We start from the raw sequence: 10,279 nt of genomic DNA on the forward strand, positions 1-10,279 counted from the left end.
ACTGTTGTGGCCATGAACCTTGACCGTCATCATGTATCACAAACCATTACTGTTGTGGCCATGAACCTTGACCGTCATCATGTATCACAAACCATTACTGTTGTGGCCATGAACCTTGACCGTCATCATGTATCACAAACCATTACTGTTGTGGCCATGAACCTTGACCGTCATCATGTATCACAAACCATTACTGTTGTGGCCATGAACCTTGACCGTCATCATGTATCACAAACCATTACTGTTGCAATCTAATTAAAATTAGACTTGTAATTCCGCTCCACTACGATACTCTACGTAACGCTCCAATACAAGATCTAACGATGCTCCGTTCGGGGTCACCACAGCATGACCTCTATGGTTAGCCAATCAGCGTGTCGCCTACGGAATCTTCGGTGTGGTTGATTCATTCGGAACTGTAAACGGATAATAGTACATCCCGAGATGTTCCAATTCTAGGCCAGAGGTCATGCTGAGGTGACCTCGAACGGGGCATCGTTAGATCTTGTATTGGAGCGTAACATAGAGTATTGTAGTGGAGCAGAATTACAAGTCTAATTTTAATTAGATTGATTACTGTTGAGGCCATGAACCTTGACCGTCATCATGTATCACAAACCATTACTGTTGTGGCCAGGAACCTTGACCGTCATCATGTATCACAAACCATTACTGTTGTGGCCATGAACCTTGACCGTCATCATGTATCACAAACCATTACTGTTGTGGCCATGAACCTTGACCGTCATCATGTATCACAAACCATTACTGTTGTGGCCATGAACCTTGACCGTCATCATGTATCACAAACCATTACTGTTGTGGCCATGAACATTGACCGTCATCATGTATCACAAACCATTACTGTTGTGGCCATGAACCTTGACCGTCATCATGTATCACAAACCATTACTGTTGTGGCCATGAACCTTGACCGTCATCATGTATCACAAACCATTACTGTTGTGGCCAGGAACCTTGACCGTCATCATATATCACAAACCATTACTGTTATCATTGTGTCTTGGTCATTATCATGATTGGATCATGAACAACTTTAAGTGTGACTAAAGAAGCTTTAAACTATTTGTTATATGTATTTTTATATAAAAACTGAATGTCAGCCCGTATGTTCTAGGCTGTTACTTTTAAATATCAGATCATTTGATGGTTTATAAAGATATTGATAGGTTGTGTAAAGTAATTACAGAATTATATATGTGCTAATTACTGCATAACACTTTTCATATTTATGTGTTTTTCACAGTTGTATTACACTTAAATTGATACACCATAAAGTCAATAGACTTAACTCACAAGCCCAACATGGACCACATTTTTGGACTGTTCTACTGTATGTTGCACTGTACATGTAATTTAATTATCATGTAACCATTTAAGATATTTAAACATTTACGAAAAACGGAAGTACATTTTTATTCATAGACCCTTCGCATCTATGAAGAGTGTCCTTCCGTTTTTCGTCTATGACTTCATAACCCCAAAAGATATTGAGAATAATGCTCATAATTTAATGCAGATAACTCAATCAGGTACTAATTAGGCATAAATTTCCGTAATTTTACTTACTTTTACAATAAAACAAATTGAGTTGTGGCGTATTGATATCTTATCCGATAATTCAGTTTGGCCAATGACTGTGACGCTTTGAAAATCCCACACGAAAATGTCTTGCATTTATGACGTCATAAATCATGACGTACAATTCTTTCGGTCTATAGGGGAAAAAACTCAAAGATCTAACCAATAGAAATTGGTTTAACATATGAAATTCAATTATATGTCGGTGTACAAAAATGTATAGTTGTCTATTTGGTCAGTGTTCTATGTATTATCAGCATTTATTTAAGCAATAAACTGTTACCAGATTGGACATACAGTTGATATGAAGCCCATCCGGAAGGAAGATAAATATTCATGGCGCCCTAACGGGCGCCATTCTATTTATCTTTCGGACGGATGGGCTTCATATCAACTGTATGTCCAATCTGGTAACAGTTTATTACTTATATTTCCATTACGATTATTAAAATTCAACACTATACATGTATATCCTTTGAATTTTCCCGCTTGCGCTTGTGTTGACGTCACCAAGTTTAATAAACGGAACAGCCATATCATCAGCTTCTGAATATAGTTCAACACAAAACGGTTTGAAACAAGCGAACAAATGAAAATTATGCGATGATATTTTTTAATACATGCTACTTTGTAAACATGATAATACTATTAGATTTCATAGACCACACAACTTTAAAACCACTTTTTAAATTATTTGACCGTTATGTATAGGCGTAAGTATATATTGTATACACTGTCCGTGACGCGGCGGAAACGTTAACTATTCATACGCTTGACCAGATTGGAGTTTATAGCGTGATATTGCCCATCTGGTTTAACATAGATCAAACGGGAAACTGAAAGTAGAATGGAAATATACTTTCATATTTCAGAATACAATGTATATACCAATTATACATTACTTATAATACCTAAATTAAGGAAGCGTTAGATAGATTTACAGTCTGCATTCAAATTGAGTGAAATTTGTATGTCATTCTGAGGAAAATTTATTAAAGTTTTTATTCAGTAACAGAAATACTTTTTTTATGTTGAAAGGTTTCCACTCTAGATTAGGTCTATTTCCTTAACAATTGTTATCATATATCGTATAAACTTTATGACTATAATAATATTTCTTAAAAGAGAATAAATTTTTGTAAAATTTTATGTTCATTCAAGTATTTAAATCAAATTAAATTTAATAACAGTATTTAAAATTAATACAATTATCATTTCTTTTCTGAGATTCTATGTTTGATTTGAAAACTATACTGGTAGAAATTGACAGAAACTTTTATTATGAAATCATTTTATTCAACTTATTGCTTTAAAATGATTTTTGTAAGTGCTTATTTTCTGTCATTAAATTAATTAAAGTAATTTTTAAATTAGAGAGATTTACCAATATTATTGGTAATGGAGCATTCTATGGCAGATGGGTTTCTTTCTTTTCTTTTTTTGTTATTGACATTTGAGACATTAAAGATGATATTTTGTCAACTGTTAAAAGAAAGATTTTATTTTTTTGTTGATTACGTTTGTTATTTTATTTGAGATTAAATCAGTATATATATATATCTGAATTCTTGCAGCTGTTTGTTGTTTCTCATTAATCTGTACATTTATATGTTGAGCATGGTGATTCAAGTGAAAATGGAAGGCTAAGACAATTTTATGATTTGTTCCATAAAAATGCTACATCTTTTATATAAATGAAAATATGCCAGCCAAATTTATTAACAAACAAGACAAAGGACTGTTAGTATGTATAGTCGCTTTTTGATACCCCAAATCCATCATAAAATTTAAACTAATATTTGGTTTGTTTAGTTTTACTTTTTCAAGTTAGCCTAAAATACAAGATGACCACCACAACAGCCATATTTGAAGAAAAAATCTTCTGTTAACTGGTGCAATGGAGCTGAAAATCGATAGAGTTGATCATGATTTTTTTTAGCCCACCATCATCAGATGATGGGCTATTCAAATCACTTTTCGTCCATGATCCATTGCCGTCCTTCCGTCCGTTAACAATTCTTGTTACTGCTATTTCTCAGAAAGGACTAAAGGGATCTTTCTCAAATTTCATATGTATGTTCCCCTAGGACCCTAGTTGTGCATCTTGGATTTTGACAATTAAAGTTTGTTACCGCTATTTCTCAGAAAGTACTGAAAGGATTCTCAAATTTCACATATAGGTTCCCCTAGGGCCCTAGTTGTGCATATAGCATTTTGGGACTGATCGATCAACAAGATGGCCGACAGGCCGCCATCTTGGATTTTGACAATTGAAGTTTGTTACCACTATTTCTCAAAAAGTACTGAAGGGATCTGTCTCAAATTTCCTGTGCATGGTCCCCTAGGTTCCAGGTTATGCATACTGTATTTTGGTACCAATCGGTGAACAAGGTGGACGACAGGACGCCATCTTGGATTTTGATAGTTAAAGTTTGTTACCGCTATTACTAAGAAAGTACTGAAGGGATCTCTCTTAAATTTCACATGTAGGGTCCCTAGGGGTCTAGTTGTGCATATTGCATTTTGGAACCAATTGGTCAACAAGATGGCCGACAGGCCGCCATTATGGATTTTGACAATTAAAGTTTGTTACCGCTATTTCTCAGAAAGTGCTGAAGGGATTCTTCTCAAATTTCACATGTAGGTTCCCCTAGGGCCCTAGTTGTGCATATTTCATTTTTGGACCAATCGGTCAACAAGATAGCCGACAGGCTGCCATCTTGGATTTTGACAATTTAAGTTTGTTACCGCTATTTCTCGGAAAGTGTTGAAGGGATTCTTCTCAAATTTCACATATAGGTTCCCCTAGGACCCTAGTTGTGCATATTGCATTTTGGGACTGATCGATCAACAAGATGGCCGACAGGCCGCCATCTTGGATTTTGACAATTGAAGTTTGTTACCGCTATTTCTCGAAAAGTACTGAAGGAACCTGTCGTGCATAGTCCCCTAGGTCCCTGGTTATGCATATTGCATTTTGGTACCGATCGGTGAACAAGATGGCCGATAGGACGCCATCTTTGATTTTGACAATTGAATTTTGTTACCGCTATTTCTCAGAAAGTACTGAAGGGATCTGTGTCAAATTGCATGTGCAGGTTCCTCTAGGGGTCTAGTTGTGCATATCACATTTTCGGACAGAAAAGTGAACAAGATGGCCGACAAGCCGCCATCTAGGATTTTGATAGTTGAAGCTCAATTTAAAATTGTTACCATTTTTTCTCAGAAAGTACTGAAATGATCTGTCTTAAATTTTATATGCAAGTTCCCCGAGGACCTTAGATGTGCATATTGCATATTCAGATCGGTCAAGAAGATGGCCGACAGGTAGCCATCTTTTTTTTGATAATTGAAGTTTATTACTGTTATATATCTCAAAAAGTACTCAAAGGATCATTCTCAAATTTCATATGTAGTAATATTTAGTAAAAGTTTGAAAAGCAGAGAAAAGATCCCTCTTTCCTTTGTCAGACATAGATCATTCTTTGGTGGGCGCCTAGATCCCTATGGTTTAAATTTCAGCATGGTAAAATGTCAAATGATGATAGAAATCAGAATATCATGGCAGTCAAATCATTGTGTAATCATAGACCATAGTGAATAACTAACATTTTATTGTGGAGATGGGGTACTAGAGACAGTTGTTTTGCGTTTCTTATGACCTGTTGGAAAATGCTTAGCCGATAACCACCGCATTATGGATCTTCTATCTATATTTTGCGACAAGTAAAGCCAAATTAAATACATAATCATAGTGTTTTAAAATAAGGGGATTTTACAAAGCAGAGTTCAATGGAAGACTAGAATCTATACGAGTTGCTTCTCTTAGACTGAAACCCAACTGGCTTGGATTTTGAAATAGTTACGTTGATGCATTGGTTTGCGAGTTTTTGAAATGAGGTAGGATGGGTAAAGTTATCAAATGATAACTTAGAAATATAAGTGTCGCCTGTTAAATTCCGCTTTACACACGATCAAAAAAATCCAAAAGGTGGTTATTATGTTTAATTTACCACGAATAAATGTTATTGACTTTTCGTCAAGTCAGAAAAATGTCGCCCTCGGAAACCACAGTCACAATACTTTCAATCTAATTAAAATTAGAACTTCTATGTCGCTCTCCGTACCGTACGCGTACGGTACGGAGAGCGGCATAGAAGTTCTAATTTTAATTAGATTGCAATACTTTAAACCGAAGCTTTGTTTTTCAGTCTGCAATAATTTACCTATGCATAAACGTATAAAGTCATGCAGAACGTTTCCCAAAACGCTTTGGCAAAATCTGAACATTGCCGCCGCCGTCGAAAAAGTAGACAGTACGCAAAAGTCTAGCTAATTTCATAGTAAAAATTTAGGTAACGAAAACAGAAACAGAGACTTAAGTATTAATTATTAAGACATAAAAATCGTTGTCTTTGTTTACACAGTCAAAATGCATGACATGTAAATTTGACTTGAAAAGAGTTTGCCAATATCCTGAATTTACCTGAAAATGACCCGAAAATAAGATTTTTGTATTTTGACCTGAAATTAAAATAACCTTGAGCCATTTTGTCTGCCATATGCTTGTTTTACTTTTTTTCCATTTTATTTGTTATTGCTGTGATTTTCTCTTGTTTTCAGCTTTATTTTAATGTTTCGGTTATCTTTACTTTTTTTTTTTTTTTTTGGCTCGAAATATTGAGGTCGAAATGGTTGGATATACTGTAGTTCTTTATGGAATCCTACGCTCTTACTGAGCGAGCCGACAGAAGTACATAGTAATCGGATTGGGGCCATCACCAAACCTTATAATCCTACGGACCAACAGCTGGGATAATGTTTACTATAGATAAACATCCTAATGTCTAAACACCTCCAACAAATCAGCATTAATTTGTGTTGAAAGTTTTCAAAATATGCCTTTTCGTGTGTTTTAGCAAATGGAAAGCTTACAAGAAAATGTTTTGCCTTAAGGTTGCTGAAGTTTTTCAATCAACTTTTGTTTACTTTTCCAAATGCATTTGGATCCAGCAATGTTGACATTTACGGAATTGACAATGTTCATTAATAAAAGAAGAAAACTACTATATAGGTGGTAATGAGGTTTTTATTCCGAAGTCAAGCTAACAATCTGTTGTTGCAAGTGAGCCCTGCATGTTCTCTTAAGTGCACTCGGACTTGACTTTTTAGAGTGCCGTTTAGAAAATGACTAAATAAATATACAGAGCGATTGTACTTCCACCCACAAGTAAACATTTCTGACAAATCTGACCTGACATGTGTATATCCTGATGACTTCCTTCTTAATGCTGGGCTACTGACAGTTGAACTTTTCGTAAATATTGTGACAGCATATAACCACTGTCACATATGTTGAATTCTTCGTTTCCTAAAAAATAAACATGTTTATATGACTTAACAAAGCATATTGTGTAGGAATGTGGCACACGTTCATTTTACAGAATAAAAAAAGATGATAAAATTCTGCTTCATATCCCATCCTTGTCTTAAGCTATTCTTATTTTAAGTAATTTGATGAAGCAATGGAAAAAGAAAATCGTTGAGATTATATATAGTGACATTACATTTCAGATACTATATATTTAAGTTATTAAATGTACCATGTCTGTCAGTTGAGTGACAGAACTATAACATTATAAAAGTTACAGTGACCGTAATTGACATCATATAATGGTATAAAACTTTTGTATTTAACAATTAAAGATATAAATGCAAAAAGATATAAATGCAATCTGGGTGGCAGATAAATAGAATAGCGCCCGTATTTTACAGTTATTTGCTCTTGCGACTATAGCGTCGCCTTATTCAGAGCATAACTTCATTCTACACAAAATAAGACGTAATTGTTGTGCACAAACTAATAACGTAACAATCAAAATGATATTTTCACTGGCAATGCTGCATTCTGATTGGTCAAAAGCGACTAAAATATCAAAGGTAACGTTTTCACTATTGCAGTGAAAACATCACTTATATTTTCACCATAAAACCTTATATTTCATTGCGAAAATTGTACTAAAGACTTACCTTGTACCCTTCATATTTTGTCAGATGAGTAAATGTGCTGTGATTTATCAGCTGAGTGACAGACCTAGAGGCCATATTTTCCATTAGGTGTCATATGCTTTGTCAACTTAGTTGCAGAGATTGTGTTTCACATAAAGTGTGTACCATATACTTTGTCAGCTGAATGGCAGATACTGTGTTTCATTGTATACTAAGCCAGCTGAGTGTCAGAGAGGGTATATCCCATTATGTGCGATATACTTTGTCAAGCTGAATGTCAGAGACTATGTTTTACATGAAGTATGTACTAAATATTTTGACCCTGGCTGTTAATAGGACGTAAAAATAAACAAACCACTAAATATTTTGTCAGATGAGTGGCAGAGACTGCATTTCCCATTAAGTATGTACCATACATATACATTGTCAGATGAGTGGCAGAGACTGAATTTCCCATGAAGTATGTACCATACATACATTGTCAGAAGAGTGGCAGAGACTGCATTTCCCATTAAGTATGTACAATGCATACATTGTCAGATGAGTGGCAGAGACTGCATTTCCCATTAAGTATGTACCATACATACATTGTCAGAAGAGCGGCAGAGACTGAATTTACCATTAAGTATGTACCATGCATACATTGTCAGATGAGTGGCAGAGACTGCATTTCCCATTAAGTATGTACCATACATACATTGTCAGAAGAGTGGCAGAGACTGCATTTCCCATTAAGTATGTACCATACATGCATTGTCAGATGAGTGGCAGAGACTGCATTTCCCATTAAGTATGTACTATACATACATTGTCAACTGAATGGCAGAGACTGCATTTCCCATTAAGTATGTACCATATACATACATTGTCAGAAGAGCGGCAGAGACTGAATTTCCCATTAAGTATGTACCATACATGCATTGTCAGATGAGTGGCAGAGACTGCATTTCCCATTAGGTATGTACCATACATACATTGTCATCTGAATGGCAGAGACTGCATTTCCCATTAAGTATGTACCATACATACATTGTCAGAAGAGCGGCAGAGACTGCATTTCCCATTAAGTATGTACCATACATACATTGTCAGATGAGCGGCAGAGACTGCATTTCCCATTAAGTATGTACCATACATACATTGTCAGAAGAGCGGCAGAGACTGCATTTCCCATTAAGTATGTACCATACATACATTGTCAGAAGAGTGGCAGAGACTGCATTTCCATTAAGTAAATACCATACATACATTGTCAGAGAGGCAGAGACTGCATTTACCATTAATTATGTACCATACATACATTGTCAACTGAATGGCAGAGACTGCATCTCCCATTAATTATGTACCATATACATACTTTGTCAGAAGAGCGGCAGAGACTGCATTTCCCATTAAGTATGTACCATACATACATTGTCAACTGAATGGCAGAGACTGCATTTCCCATTAAGTATGTACCATATACATACATTGTCAGAAGAGCGGCAGAGACTGAATTTACCATTAAGTATGTACCATGCATACATTGTCAGATGAGTGGCAGAGACTGCATTTCCCATTAAGTATGTACGCATACATACATTGTCAGAAGAGTGGCAGAGACTGCATTTCCCATTAAGTATGTACCATACATGCATTGTCATCTGAATGGCAGAGACTGCATTTCCCATTAAGTATGTACCATACATACATTGTCAGAAGAGCGGCAGAGACTGCATTTACCATTAAGTATGTACCATACATACATTGTCAGATGAGTGGCAGAGACTGCATTTCCCATTAAGTATATGTACCATACATATATTGTCAGATGATAGGCAGAGACTGAATCTTTACCATTAAGTATGTACCATACATACATTATCAGATGATAGGCAGAGACTGAATTTTTACCATTAAGTATGTATCGTACGTATACATACATTGTCAGATGAGTGGCAGTGACTGCCTTTCACAGAAAGTATATACCATATATGGGGTGTCAGGTAAATGGCAGAGACCGTATTTCACAATACACATGTGCCACGACTTCCCACCTGTATGAGCCGAAACGTTCTGCTTTATTGGAAAGATGTTCTCAATGGAGGACATAAATACGACCAAAGACGTATGACTTCACGAGAAAATAAGTCAGCGACGTTGACATGTCTAGATATCTGAGAGGCTCTTTATGGTGCCCCATTGTTGGCCTGACATTGTAGCAGGCTGGTATGTCTTTGTTTTATAATGACACGGCTTTATGTTTCCCACAGAAATGGCTAAGGAGGCTTAATCTGAGCTGGTCGTAATGCTGTCAAACTGACGCACAACGTGTGAGAATAAAACAAGGCTAGGTGGATTTCATTGCTATCGAATGTCTTTTGTCTACGCAGATAGTTTTCATTGTTGTCGTGTAACTTTCCTTTTCATAGATAGCCTCTCTTGTCAAAATGTTGGTTTTGGTGTTGTCGAACGCTGATTAAGGATTGGATTTTTATCGAATAGTTAGTTACCTAGCTGTCAATAAGGTGCCGCCATGGCCAAGTGGTAAAGGTTTCATTAAGGTGTTGGATATTCCATCTTATAGCATCAAACTTCTGGGTCTGCTGTCATCAGCGAAAGAGCCATGTGCTTCCTTACACAACTAACATTATAACCATTAATATAACGTAAAACACAGCCAAAATGA

Source organism: Argopecten irradians, chromosome 10, assembly GCF_041381155.1.
Source record: "Argopecten irradians isolate NY chromosome 10, Ai_NY, whole genome shotgun sequence".
Lineage (NCBI taxonomy): Eukaryota > Metazoa > Mollusca > Bivalvia > Pectinida > Pectinidae > Argopecten > Argopecten irradians.